The following is a 15,223-nucleotide window of genomic DNA, read 5'->3' on the forward strand; positions in this document are numbered from 1 at the left end:
TCAAGAGGAAGAGAGGGAAGAAACCACATCGAGAGTCTTCTGGGACCAATAGTGTGGTTAGATGTGAACAGTGGAGTGGAAGCAAGCATAACTCAGGATGCTAAATTCTTGACCACAAAGTTCTGGGAGACAGAGATAGACATGTCTCACTGCTGAGCCAAAGTGCCCTTGGAGCAAGCCCAAGGCCATGATCAAGACTATGTATGCCCTACTTTCTCTCCAGTGTGGGGCCTTAGGTCATGGTTAGTGTTGTGATGACCAACAGGCATTGCTAGGGCACACTTGTTGCCTACCATGGCAACAACTTCACGGCTTTGGGGGATTCACTGAGTTTGAAATGTGTATTATTGCACTGGCTGCAAAGAGGATGGACTTTTTTTTTTTTTTAAGTTTATTTACTTAGAGAGAGAGCATGAGCAAGAAAGGAGCAGAGGAGAGAGAGAATCTCAAGCAGGCTCGGCATCATCAGTGTGGAGTCTGATGTGGGGGCTCCACCCCCTGAATTGTGAGATGATGACCTGAGCCTAAATCAAGAGTGGGATGTGTAACCAACTGAGCCACCCAGGTGCCTGAGGACGGGATTTTTATAGGATACTATCCTTGTGGTAAAATCCCTACTTTAGTCATGCAGATGTCAAGGAGGGCAAAGGTGGCTGAGCCAAAAAAGACCTGACATCCTAGTCCTCTTTCTCTCTCTCTCTCTTTGCCCTCCTCTCTTGCAAAAGCAAAGACTAGCTGAAGAGTGGGTCAATTAGTGATGTTTGTGTGTGTCAGAGTGCTGGGGATGGAGCATCGCCCTCCACCATTGAGATAATAAATTTGTGTTGTTTTCAGCCACCCAGTTTGTGGTAATTTATTCCAGCAGCCACAGGAAACTCCTACAGACTCCTACTCAATCCTACAAGAGGAAGTGTTCTTTACTATGGAGCCTCAGCCCAGACCTACTGAATCCAAAACTCTAGGGAAACTGGGTTTAATTTTTTTTTTTTTTTTTGAGAGAGAGAGAGAGAGAGTACGAGCAAGGCAGGTGCACACTATTAGCACGGAGCCTACGTGGGGCTCAATCCCATTAACCATGAGATCATGACCTGAGCCAAAATCAAGAGTCTGAAGCTTAGGGGTGTCTGGATGGTTCAGTCGGTTAAGCGTCCAACTTCAGTTCAGGTCATGATCTCACGGTTCATGGGTCTGAGCCCCATGTCAGGCTCAGGCTTTGTGCTGACATCTTGGAGCCTGGAGCCTGCTTTGGATTCTGTGTCTCCCTCTCTCTCCACCCCTCCTCCCTCATACTCTGTCTCTGTCTCTCAAAAAAATGAATAAATGTTAAACAAATTTTTTTAATTAAAAGGAGTCTGAAGCTTACCCAACTGAGCCACCCAGGTGCCCCAAAACTTCAGTTTTAAAAGCACTCCAGGGCTCAGTGTGGAGCCTGCTTTGGATTCTCTCTCTCCCTCTCTCTGCCCCTCCCCTGCTCACACTCACCTTCAAAATAAATAAGCATTTAAAAAATAAAAGCCCTCCAGAAAATTCTGACACCCAGCTAGAGGTGACAACTGCATCTGTAAAGACTCTTCTTTTCCTCACCTGCCATAACCAGGGTCTCAGGCTTCAGAGGATGTGTTTGGGGGAATGGATTTATGCTGAACCAGGAGCACAATCCCTTTGTGAAGCAGAGAACATAATTTCAAGATACTATAGGGGAACAGAAATTATTTTTCCTATACTCTCCTAGGTTTTCTGGCTGGGGCCCTATAAACTAGGCTGATAAAAGACAAATCAATAAGAGAAAAGCAAGCAAAAGTTCATTAGCATGTGTACCACCCTTACACCTGGAGTATTCAGAGATGAGTAACTCAAAGTGGTGCTTAGAACTCGGGCTTATGTGGAATCTCAGCAAGGGAACACTAATGTGTTACAGAAGCGATGAGACAAGGGAAAAGAACCTTGAGTCTCTGGCAAGCCAAACTGTGGGAAGGCACATAATGACAAACTAATGGTAAATAAAAGTTTAGTAGAAGTTGTTATGTAGATTCCTCTGGTGCTGTCTCCAGGGTGCTTAAGGTCTAAAGTTGTCTCTGGTGATTAATTTTGGTCCTTACTAATAGAGAAGGAAGGGGGACACCTTTGTAAACGTATGTCTTGCTTTCAGGCAAATAGGGGGAGGGCAGAGAGCTTTTCTTGTATCTGCTTCTTAGTTGCCTTCAGCTCAAAATAATCCTTATGCAAACGTGGTATATATTGGGGTGCATATTCTGACACCCTACAATACCTAATACCTTAACCATTTCCCATAATCCAGTATGATTCATACATTTCTTTTTAAAGTTAAGAAGACACAGTAAAAATAATTAAAAATCTAAATCTTGACATTTCAAATTCACCTTTTGTCTCAGATGCTATAAATTTTGTTTTGGGCTTAAGACTTAATCTATTTTGGGGCACCTGGGTCGCTCAGTTAGTTAAGCATCCTACTTTGGCTTAGGTCACGATCCCCAGTTCGTGAGTTCTAGCCCCACATTGGTCTCTGTGCTGACAGCTCAGAGCCTGGAGTCTGCTTCAGATTCTGTGTCTCTGTGCCTCTTTCTGCCCCTCCCTGCTCACACTCTGTCTCTCTCTCTCTCTCTCAAAAATAAATATTTGGAAAAAAAGATTTAATCTTTTTAGGAGGAAAAAAATGTCACTGCTTGAAAGGAAAAAATATAACATGTTAATAATAGGTATTAGAAAAAAACAAAACTCCCAAGTAGATGTCTCCATTTTCCCTTCACCTTCCCCTGGATGCAGCACAAGTGAGAATACTCAGTGAGGTGCCACCAGGATTTCAATGGCTATCACAGTTATTTGTCCCTCCACAAGGGATGAGCACAGATGTAATTCTAAAGAAAAATTCAAGTATATGCTCCTGATGAATTGTCACCAAAGGTAAGTGGATTTCTTTCTATAGTTATTGTGCATAGATTAGTGCCCAACTAGGAGGAAAATGCTTAATGGACTATCTGATTAAAGAACAATTTCATTATAATAACCACTAGTTTTATGCCAATGCATAGATACAATGTAATGTTACCAATTTACTTTTTAGAAGAGCTCCTGAAGAATATAAGCCAATTACTTTAGTAAAAGCCCTATATTGCACCAGGGAAAGATGAAACATTGGACTTGATTAATCACAACATCTGCTGTATGAATTAATCTACCATGAAGAATTAATGGGACTGTCCTTCAAGAGGAACACCAAGGAGAGAAATGATGAATAACTTGACTTACAAAAACAGGCAGTGGGCAGGATTTGACCTACAGGCTCACTTTGCCAATCCCTACTCTAGAGCTAAGGATGGTATTTACATTTTTAAATGATTGGGAAAATTCAAATGAACAATAAATAATACTATGTGAAAATTATTTGAAATTCAAATTTCAGTGCCCATAAATGAAGTTTATTGGAGTTTGGCGACCCATGCCTGTTCATTGGTGTGTTGCCCATGGCTACTTTTGCCCTACAATGGGAGCGTTGAGTGGTCCTGACAGAGACTGCATAGCCCACAAAGCCTGGAACGGCTACTATCTTGTTCTGGCCGACTATGTGAATTAAATCTCAGCTCTCTACTTAGTAGTAGTGTCACCTTGGACAAGTGACTCTAAGCCTTAATTCCTTGCCTATAGATATGCAGGTCAACACTAGGGTCCAAATGGAACCCGGCAAACAGAAATAGTTCCTACGTTCACTGAATCCTCATTTAGTGAGAGGTAAAGATCTCCTGGGGACTTGCACATAGATCGTACTTATTGAATCATTTCCTTTAGTGAAGTTAAAACAAAGATATCTTAGGATCCTTGGAACTTGAAATCAAGTGTCCTGTGATCAGACCTCTGACCTGATTTCTTTTGGGAACTTACAGGGAAACTAAGAATGAAAAAGCAAGAACAAGCCATGGGAAAATGAGAAAAATATAGTTTGGAATTGGAAATTCTGATCCTCAGAATCCTCACTTGTTAAATGAGATGTAAAACACTATGCAAATATATACAGTTGCCCAATTAATGTATTTGGAGCATACTTACACTAAAAAATTACTTGGTTTTTTTTATCTGAAATATAAATTTTACTGGGTACACTGTATTTTTATTTGCTAAATCTGTCAACCCTATATATAAACCTTAGTAATTTGTCATAAAAAGGCTAAATATGATCTTTGCTAAAAATATATTCTATCAGTTAATCATTTCCCCCAAAACCTTCCTATGAAAAAATTGTGCTACAGAAAGGGGCCAAAAATGTTTAATTTTAGAACCTACTAAAATTTGCAAACTGACGGCTAGAGGGAGCCAAACTGATAAAGAAACAAATGACACCCCATATCCTGGGCTGATTAGTCTTCCTGCAGATTCAAAACAAGCCCTATGTGTGAATCAGTCACTTTTCTAAAAGGTATATATTTTTTACTTTCTTGAAATAACATAATTAGGACATTCAATGTCTAAAAAAAGGTAACAAACAATAAATGGGTTTCAACAAAAGGATCCCTTGTGCTATATACCTTTTCCATTTGCCTGCAGGTGAAGATGGGCTGGAGCAGGGAATAGAGCAGAGACTCGTGTGAAATACCCAAATACCGAATTCTAAGACTCATTGCACAATGCATTTAACTTAACATTATAAGCAAGAATCTAATCTGAGGAATGATTTATTGAGCCTGAAAAAGCACAAGAAATCTCCAAAATCTCTCCTTGCAGCCCAGGAGATGTCATCCTCCCCAGTAATTCTCTCATTAGAGGGGAAATCTTAGCATACATTTGTCTTGCTGTTGCTCCCCAGACCTGAAAGACAAGAGATTTTTCTATTTTCCTTTTCCTTTCCAATGATTCCCTTACACTCTGTTTAAAGGAAAATTGTTCGGGATGCTTGGGTGACTCAGTCAGCCTCTTTATTTCAGCTCAGGTCATGATCTCGCAGTGGGGGAGATTGAGCCTTGCATTGGGCTCTGCGCTGACAATGTGGAATCTGCTTGGGATTCTCTCTCTCTCTCTCTCTCTCTCTCTGCCCCTATTCCACTCATGTTCTCTCACAAAAACGAACATTAAAAAAAAAAAGCAAAATTGTTCTACGTTTAAATTTTTCAAATGACCATCCATTGTTAAAGAACAATATGCTTGGAATAATCTCTAAGCCAGCCAGATTTGCCTCTTGAAACACAAAGAGAGAGTATTTGGAATTTAGGGCATCTTTCTCTTCTAAAACCTGTTTGCAAGCCTGTGATCTTCAAAATTCTCAAAAACAAAGACTAGACTGCAAAAAATATGTAATATTTTCTCTTTGCCTTCCTGCCATAAGAATGATAATCCTACCTGAGGCAAATGGATGCTGCCAACAGAATAGAAGGAGGTCATATACCTGGAGGCACAGGGAGAAAAGAACATTATGTATTTTAAAGATAATATTCATTACAATGATTATTCAGCACCAAAGTCAACCCAGCTTTATCAAGTATTTTCTTACACCTGATGTTTATCTAGTAGTTATTCAGATACAAGCAAACAGAAATCATTCCTAAGTTCTTGCACATATATTCTCAAGTAGGATGTAGAAATGTTCCTATTATTTGGAGGTCATCCAACTATCCACAAACATTAGAACAAACAAATGGAAAATATTTCTCAATGCCAGAACTACAGTAGAAGATTAACTAGGAATCTAAGTGGAAAAATAATTTCTCTAAAAGAATTTTTTCAAATGATCATTATTTGTTAAAAATTATGCCACTGTAATAATGAAAAGAACTGTTGATCTGGGGCAGGTGCATGGCAATCATGCCATCTACTGCATGACTAGTTAATGTTGGGCCACCTGGTGTGAGAGCTGGGAACCAGGTAGAGGGTGATGGGCAAGACAGAGATCTTGCTTGTAACCAAGGAGCTGGAACAATTATGTGTGGATAGTTATTAACCACTTTAAAAGATTGAATAGCAATTTGCAAGTATATAGCAAACATCTGTGGAAATAAACAAAGACCACCAAAATGAGAAAAGCCAAAGCTATTTATTGTGAGCTTGCTATAGTAAGGGAGACAGCCACCGTCCCTTGTGTTTTGGTGGGGACTCAAAGGCAGGCAGAGGAGTGGGAAAGCTTTATAAAATGCACAAAGTGGGGGCTTCAGGAGTGCTTGATTGGAAGTTGTCGGCATGGGGAATCTGTAGATGGTCTAACTAGAAACAGGACATCCTAGGTGATTGGTCAGGGTGCATATGTGGCTTTCTCTGGTTGGTCCTACGTTGGAAGCAGGGACAAAAATTAGGGAAGCTGTCAGTTATTAATCAAGTCCTGGACATTTTAGGCTGATTGTTACAGTAGTTATTGTTTAGCTTCCTGCAGTGTCACTGGAGATTGCCATCTTGTTCCCCTTAAGTCTGATTTATAGCAGGCCGGCTTCCTGGGTTGTTTATTGTAGATAAGAGGTTGGTTTCCTGGACAGGTTGCTGCAGGTTGCAGGTCAAAGTTTTATTTTCATACAATGGTCTGGCCATTGACCATTTGTATATTCAGTCTGTCATATCCCATTCCATAATCTAAATAACGGAAAGAAAAACTAAGCAAACATACCCAAAAGGTGTTGGTGATAGGTCAGTTTTAAAATGTTAATCATTATAATCTTCTAGAATTAAGATACTTAAACTTCAGATATATTCTACACCCAAACAGGTCAGGTTGCAGATCTTACAGACAAATCATTTATGTTCAAAAAACCAGTGTCCTAAAATTGTGTACTTTATTAGGTAGATTGCAAAGGTATATATCCTGTTAAATACTATACAGTAGAATATAACCTCCATAAAGGACAAAACTTTGTATTGTTCAGCACTTTTTCCCTGGCACCAACAGGGAGCAGGATCTAATACAGGGTCTGATACATAGTAGGCACAAAAGAAATATTAACTGAATGAATTAATGCATGTTTCTACCTTTTTTATATATCTTTCTTTTTAATTGTGGTAAAATGCACATAACATAAAATTTACCATTTCAAACATTTTTATTTATTTTTAATTTTTTAAAAATGTTTTATTTATTTTTGAGAGAAAAAGAGAGCAAGAGCAGGGGAAGGACAGAGAGACAGTGGGACAGAAGATCTGAAGCAGGTTTTGCACTGAGAGCAGCAAGCCCAATGTGGGGCTTGAACTCATGAACTGCTAGATCATGACCTGAGCCAAAGTTGGATGCTCAACCAATTGAGCCACTCAGGTACCCCTACTATTTCAACCCTTTTTACATATACTTCTGAGTAGTGTGAAGTGCATTCACATTGCTGTGCAACCAATCTCTAGAATTCTCTTCTTTTTTCTTTTATTTAAATATTTGAGAGAGAGAGCATGCACGCATGTGTGCAGGGTGAGGGGCAGAGAGAGAGAGAGAATCCTAAGCAGGCTCCACACTGTCAGCACAGAACCTGGCACGGAGCTTAATCCCACAAACTGTGAGACCATGACCTGAACCGAAATCAAGAGTAGGATGCCTAACCAACTAAGCCATCCAGGTGCCCCACTAGAGCTCTTTTCATCTTGCAAAGCTGAAACTCTGACCCATTCAGCAATTCCCTGTTTTCCCTCCCCCCCAGCCCCCCAATCCATCTCTATGAATTTGACCACTCTAGGTAACTCATATAAGTGGAGTCACAGTGTTGTCTTTCTGTGTCTAGCTTATTTCGCTTAGCATAATGTCTTCAAGGTTCAGCCTTGTTGTATCATGTGACAGAATTTCCTTCCTTTTTTCAAAAAAAATTTTTTAATGTTTATTTATCATTGAGACCAATCAAAAGATTGGTCTTTAAGGAGGCAATTTTCATTTATCCAGAAGTTTTACTTGCATGGAATGGAGGCCTTCCTTGTAATGCCACATTAGTGCGATGTTACTATTTACATATATAATAATCATACAGATGCCTTTCAAATATAAATCATGATATAATAAGTACAAACACTACACTAAAACAACATTTTCAGTTAATGGTGTCTATGTGATGGCAAAATTTTTATTGATTCAGGAAAGAGGGAATCCATTTAGCTGGGAACAATCTTGGGGAGTTGAATATTAAGATCTAGGATATTTGAGGTGGATATTAGAGTTTTCAGATTTCTATAGGATTCCTGGAGTTGTATCCTTTTTCCTCTCATCTTTCTCTAAGCCAAATTTACAAACCAAACCATTGAAGAATGACAAGTCTAACAATTAATTACCATTTGGGGGGGTATATTGAACAGCCTCATGTACAGAATGCCAGGAATCTGAAAGAAGTCAGGAAGTGACATACGCCCTGAGGGGGGGGGGTAATGACATAGTTATGACACATAAGGGGCATTATTACAGTGTGTGCGGGGCTGCACATGGGAGGAATGGGTAAAAGTCAGGGAGGGATGTGCACTCCATCCCATGCAAGAGCTACCGCTGCCAGCCCATTGATAGCTGGCTGGCTGACAGGTGTGTCCAGAGGCAGCAGGCAGAGGCATGGTGGTGAGCGCTGTGTGTGAAGCATGAGAGGACCCCCCAGAGTCGCTAGGAAAGATAGGTGATCTGGGAGTCAAGAGTAATGTTTGCCAAAAGGTTGGTGAGGGGTTCACCCACAGATACGAAAGCCAGGGAGACAAGCAAGGTTAAGGAATGCAAAAGGATCTGAATAAAAGGTATTGAAACTGAGAATAAACAAGTAATTAATAGTTAAAATGTCAGGGAGTTGTTGAAGTATGTGTGAGGAATATCACAATGGGGCTATAATTTCATCTCTTGAATTGGGAAAAGGCTGTCGTCACTTCTTTGTGTTACACAACATGGTTCCTTTGTAAAGGAGGGTGTGTTGTTATTCCAGGTTCATGGGTGAGGAAACTGGGCAGTGAACCCACGCCCCTTCAGTCATATCAACATCAGAAGCTGAATTAGGACTGGAATTCACCGCCTTGCAGCATTTTGCTAACAGGTGAGCCTTGATCCATACTTTTCCAGTGCCAAAAATCTATTCTTTCCTAGAAAAAGCTTTTGTTTCTAATAAATGTATCTTATGTTTTAATGGGCAGTGGGTTGTGGGGACAGGGGAACTTGTACAAACTTATCCAGTAAAAGTCTTCAGCAATGTTAGCTTAAGAAGTGGCCCGAATTTAGGTGATTGTGCTTGTTTAGAGACACTAGGTTTTTGATGCCTTTACACTGAGACATCAATTCAGTAGTTCTGATTCTATATTAACCATTAAGTATGTGCTGGACTAATGATTTTTATCTAATGATTTTTATCTAAATGAATATCTATTCATCTGTTTTTTTAGGCAATGAAGCAAGGGCTTTTCATGTATGTTTGAACCTTCAGTGGAAATTGCAGAAAATCACTAAAATGTAAGATTATTGAGATTGTTGTTTAAAGCTTTTTGAAAAAATAACTAGATTGATAGGAAATGTGTCCCTGTCACATGTTATTTTTTACCTGAAATTTTCTTTATTTGGTGGTTGAATATTAAAGCCCTAGTTACTTCTAGTTAGTCACAAAATAGCTCAAGGCACTTGCTGTATTCTAGAATGTTCCGTAAACAAGTGTAGTTTAGGATTTGTAATAACAATAAGATACCAAGGTGAAATGGGCTAATCCCTTCTTCCTATCTCACCTCTTATGGTAAGGAGTTCTTGTAGAAAAAATCACCTGGTTGCTTCATGAAGGATCCTATCGGTTCTCAAGTAAAGGGCAGAATGAAGCGGTGAAAATCAAGAATCTGAAGGCATGTTTCTCAAAATATGGTGGTCTGTGTGTCATCAATCAGGGTGTTCTGAGATGTGTGACAGAGGTGAATACTCCTGGGCCTTGGAAGAAAAGTTTGGGACAGTGCATGTTAAACAAGCTCATCAGGTGATTCTGTGCATGTTAGGTTTGAGAACCAACACATTTGAAGAGGAAAGACCTAACTTTTGTTAAGGTCAATTCTGCCCGACATAGTCTCTTCTAGACACTCTATCATGTCTGCAATCTCTTTTTATTTTTAAATTTTTTTTTAATGTTTATTCATTTTTGAGAGAGACAGAGCACGAGCAGGGGAGGGGCAGAGAGAGAGGGAGGAGACACAGAATCAGAAACAGGCTCCAGGGTCTGAACTGCCAGCACAGAGCTGGACGTGGGACTCAAACTTGTGAACTGCGAGACCATGACCTGAGTCAAAATCAGATGCTCAACTGACTGAGCCACCCAGGCACCCTGTGTCCACAATCTCTGAATGAAAAATGGTTCACTTAATTTTTTTAACACTTCCTGAAGAAACAGATTCATGTGCATTCATTGTGTTCCTTTTCAAGAAATGAAAATACATTTGGGAGGGTTAAGGGGCCCTCACCTATGTTCACATAGAGAATAAGTCTTACTGATGTCTGAAGCCAAAGCAAGATGTACAAATGAAATACAAACAAAACCATAAAACTAATAAAAATTCAAATTGGCAATGTTGATGTGAGACAGCTGGTGTTGTTTGCTGAAACTAAATCTTACATGTTAGGTTTATAGCAGAAAGATATAGCTTTGGGGCCAGCTCTATTTTTGATTAAAGTAATATGACCGCAGGCAAAGCTTTGTTTGTTAAATCAGAATAATTAGACTTCATACTTAACCAAACTTTCTAGCAAGCAATCTTTCAATGAGGTCTACCTGTATCTTTCAGACACCCACAGTCCTCTAGATCAGGGGTTTTTCTTTTTTCTCTAAAAGGCCAGATAGTAAATCCATAGGTTTTATAGGTTAAGAGACAAAATTGAGGCAGGTACTTATATAATAAGAAAATGTCTTGTCACACAAATCGGTACTGCTGAATAGTGATACCAATCATAAGCATGTGATTTCAATAGGAAATATTACTTGAGTCATTTATAGAATTCTATTATATTCTTTCCTTGATATGTACCTTTTAGTATGTTACTGTAGATTAATCAGTTCAATTGAAAGTTAAGTGGAAGTTAGATGGATTTTGCACAATTAGATGGATTTTGAAATATTTGACTTTTCTTTTGCATGTGAAGCAAGGTCCAAAAAATACTTCTGGAACTGTAGGTTGAGCTTGGAAAATATATTCTCTGAAAATTCGTGTGGGGTGGATATTTAACTTCTTGTTTTAATTTTTGACAACATAGGAAGTAAATACAGCAGCTTGATACTACTTGTGATTCAAACAACATTAGTTGTCATCAAAATGACTTTACTGCAGTGTAAGTTTTGTATGTAAGCTCAGCTTTGCCTAATAGTTTTAGGTTCAATTCATTAAGAAACATCAAATCTGCAGCAAAAGCTAATTTCCAAATTCACTCACTGTTAATTAACAGTGATTGAAGAAAGTCCTCATTCAGAGGAATTTCAATTTTGATCCTGGGCTGAATATAATCTCAATATAATTTCATCAGTGCTAAAATGTCACACTGCTGTATGGTAGGACAATTAAGGATTTACTTCTATCTATGACAAAATTTATGGTGCTGAAGATATTAAGTCCATGAGAGTAGAATTTCACTATTGACACTGCCAATTCCGTAAGACATGATATCAAATATGTTCCTCAGAAGTACCTGCTGATGGGGCGCCTGGGTGGCTTAGTCGGTTAAGCGTCCGACTTCGGCTCAGGTCAAGATCTCACGGTCTGTGAGTTCGAGCCCCGCGTCGGGCTCTGTGCTGACAGCTCAGAGCCTGGAGCCTGCTTCAGATTCTGTGTCTCCCTCTCTCTCTGACCCTCCCCCACTCATGCTCTGTCTCTCTCTGTCTCAAAAATAAATAAACATTAAAAAAAAAATTAAAAAAAAAAAAAAGAAGTACCTGCTGATAAGGGCATCTGGATGGCTCAGTCAGCTAAGCAACCGAATCTTGATTTGGGTTTGGGTCATGATCTCAGTGCAGAGCCCACTTGGGATTCTTTCTCCCTCTCTCGCTGCTCCTCCCCAACTTGCACACATGCTCTCTCTCAAAATAAATAAACATTAAAAAAGAAGTACCTGCTGATAAATAATACAATGAATATAATGAAGTCTTTAAACACCTTAAATTTTCAAAATCTGTAAATTCATCCAACTAAGAGCTTTTCTTCTCCACATATATTTTTATCACCATCAGTTATAGCACATCTTAGCAGATTCTACTTCAGGTTGTACTAGATTAGTGTGTTCTCACTGTTTTCAAAAATATTCTCAATTATAATTGTTTCATACAGACCATTCATAGGTGAAACTCAGTGACTTTGGGTCTGGCATTAGTCCTTGAAAAAACAACTGAACAGTATGTTGACTTATCAAAAGCCAAGGAAAACCCCTTGAAATTATTTGACTTCTTTTTAAATGGACTATTGATATTGCTTCCAATGTCCTAAACTCTTTTGAGTCACTTTCCCCCCCAAAGTTAATAGTCTTAAACCAGTTTATTTTCTCTGGACACATTTCTTTGGCTTGGAATCAAATATGACTTAATTAACACCACTGGTCAATGACTCGCTTTATCTAACAAATGAACTATTTGGAAACTTTCTTCGGTTGCAGCTTCATTTCAAAAAAATTAGTGAAAAAAATTATACCTTAATGAAGTATTCCTTCTTCTACTTTCCACTTTTTCTGACAAGTGGTTTCCTGTAAGTTGGGAATATTGTTATGATTGCTTAGTCCTAAGTAATACTGACAGATACTGTAGGTTTAGCACAATGATAACATCACTTCATAATAAAAAACACAGTTCTTTGTCATCCAATTGATGACAAAATAATCCATAATCCATTATGTCTTACACGTGTAATATTTGAAGTTTACTTTTCTCCCATTTTTGTCTTGACATGATGTGCATGAACTTGTCATAAAAAATTATAGGCCCCTCCCCCTGGTGCTCCAGCCTGACTTCCCTCCCAGACCCAACCTGCAGAAAGGCTGCCCAGAGGAAGAGAGGAGGGGAGGGTGTGTGGGTCTGTGTGGGCGCTGATGTTCTAGAACTTCCACGCTACCCCCAGCTGCACGAGGAAGTTGGATCTGGCCTTCTTCAGGATCTGTCCTTCTTTGGGTTCCCAAGGTGTCCCACCAGATGTCAGAAGTGGGTGGAGAATTCTGGGAGAGCAGACTTAGAAGATAAAACACCTGATCAACTAAATAAACATTATCAATTATGTGCCAAACATTTTGAGACCTCTATGATCTGTAGAACTAGTCCTTATGGGACAGTTCTTGGAGATAATGCAATACCAACAATGTTTGTTCTTGCCAGTCATTCAAACAATCCACATAGTAGACACAAAAAACAAAAGAAATAAGTGAAGATAAAATCAAGAAACTGAAACAGAAAAAACAATGATGAAAATTCTGAAGAGGAATAAAAACAAAGAAATAAATGATAGCAATGCTCAGAATCCCAGTGCGGAAGAAGGGGCTGAAGAACAGGATGAAGACATTTTTCATCAACTCTTGAAAAGAAAGAAAACAAAGAATACTTAAAATCTTTATTTGAAATTTTGATTCTTTAAAAAAATTTTCTAGTTTATTTATTTTGAGAGAGAGAGAGAGACAAAGAGAGAGACAACAAGCAGGGGAGGAGCAGAGAGGGAGAGAGGGAGTGAGAGACAATCTTAAGCAGCTCTGCACTGACAGTGGGGCCAAATTCATGAACAAGTGAAATCTTGACCTGAGCTGAAAGCAAGACTCATATGCTTAACCTACTTAGCCACTCAGGTGCCCCTGAAATTTTTATTCTTATGGGAAAACAAGACATGCCTCTGGAAGGGCATGAAACTGATGAACTCCCAGAGGATCTCTTTGTTCAAGCACTGCTGGAGCGTGGGATAAATTCTGGTGAAGAAGTTGATAGAAAGCATTGAGACAATAGCAGTTAACACATTGTTCTGCTCGAAAACATAGCAGAGGCAGATGCTAGAGATCTGTGAGAGCTGCATTTGGGAGGAAACCCTCGGGGAGTGAGAGGCTGCCACTTCCTCTTTTCCATCATCACTGATGCCATAGTGGCATATCATGGAAGAATATTTGTCTGTGTTGGTGAGGTTTGTTGATGAATCTCATAACCTGAGAGAGGAATTTGTAGGCTTCTTGCCTTATGAGGTTGATGCAGAAATTTTGAAATTTCATACTGTTGATAATGGAGAAGTGGGGATTAAGCTGGAGTATTATCATGGCCAGGCTTACATTGTGTCCAGTGGATTTGCTTCCAAAATGAAAGTTGTTGCTTCTAGACTTTTAGAGAAATATCTCCAAGCTGTCTATACACTTTGCTCTTCCTGTGCCTTAAATATTTGGTTGGCAAAATCAGTGCCTGTTGTGAGAGTACCTGCTGTATTAGGAACAATAGAGGAAGTTTGTTCTTTCTTCCATTGATCTCCACAACTGCTTTTAGAGCTTGAACTGAAGGAAATTTGTCATTCCCAGTGGACAGGCAGGCATGATGCTTGTGAAATTTTAGTGGACCTCCTGCAAACACGTGTTTTATGTTTAGATGGCATAGTGATACAAACCTTGGGTGGAATAACTATATAGCTGGGAACAGCTTTTGATTTCATTCTTACCATTGTTGTTCCTAAAAATGTTCTATCTTTTACAAGAGCCTTTGGGAAAAATCTCCAGGGGAAAACTTCTGATGTCTTCTTTGTAGCCAGTAACTTGACTGCAGTGCTGAATTCATTAAATGAAATGATGGAAAATATTGAAGTTTATCATGAATTTCGGCTTGAAAAAGCTATAAATTTGGCAACCAAACTTGATATTCAGCTGAAACTCCCTGGAGAATTCCACAGAGCCCAGCGAGGTAACCTGGAATCCCAGCTAACTTCTGAGAGTTACTATAAAGAAACTCTAATGTCCCAACAGTGGAACTCATTATTCAGGAACTGAAAGATACATTTTCAGAATAGCACCTCAGAGCTCTTAAATGCTTATCTCTGGTACCCTCTGTCATGGGACAGCTCAAATTTAATACACTGGGGGGGGGGGCACCATGCTGACATGTACAGAAGTGACTTGCCTAATCATGACACACTCTCACCTGAGCTGCATTATTGGAGAATCAAGTGGAAACACAGAGGGAAAGACATAGAGCTTCCATTCACCATTTATGAAACCCTGCACCTGCAAGACATCAAGTTTTTCCTAGTGTTTATGCATTGCTGAAAGTCCTATGTATTCTTCCTGTGATGAAGGTTGAGAATGAATGCTATGAACATGGGTAAAATTGCCTCAAAGCATACC

General features: G+C 39.3%; 1 protein-coding gene and 1 pseudogene across 3 annotated transcripts in view; both read left to right on the forward strand.

Annotated features, from left to right (window-relative positions):
* The first annotated feature begins 8,370 nt into the window (after positions 1-8,370).
* The window catches only part of CCNY (cyclin Y), a 313,729-nt gene continuing 306,876 nt past the window's right edge, over positions 8,371-15,223 (forward strand). Inside the window, exons 1-3 of one of the 3 annotated variants that reach the window (XM_042991456.1) lie at positions 8,371-8,470; positions 8,856-8,963; positions 9,307-9,373. The gene's annotated coding sequence lies outside the window, so the exon portion shown is untranslated. Of the gene's footprint in view, positions 8,504-8,652; positions 8,674-8,855; positions 8,964-9,306; positions 9,374-15,223 lie in introns of those variants that run through there. The other 2 variants (XM_042991455.1, XM_042991457.1) reach the window with 2 other exon arrangements.
* On the forward strand, positions 13,661-14,214 carry LOC122240511 (annotated as a pseudogene).

Source organism: Panthera tigris, chromosome B4 (assembly GCF_018350195.1).
Source record: "Panthera tigris isolate Pti1 chromosome B4, P.tigris_Pti1_mat1.1, whole genome shotgun sequence".
NCBI classification, from domain to species: Eukaryota; Metazoa; Chordata; class Mammalia; order Carnivora; family Felidae; genus Panthera; species Panthera tigris.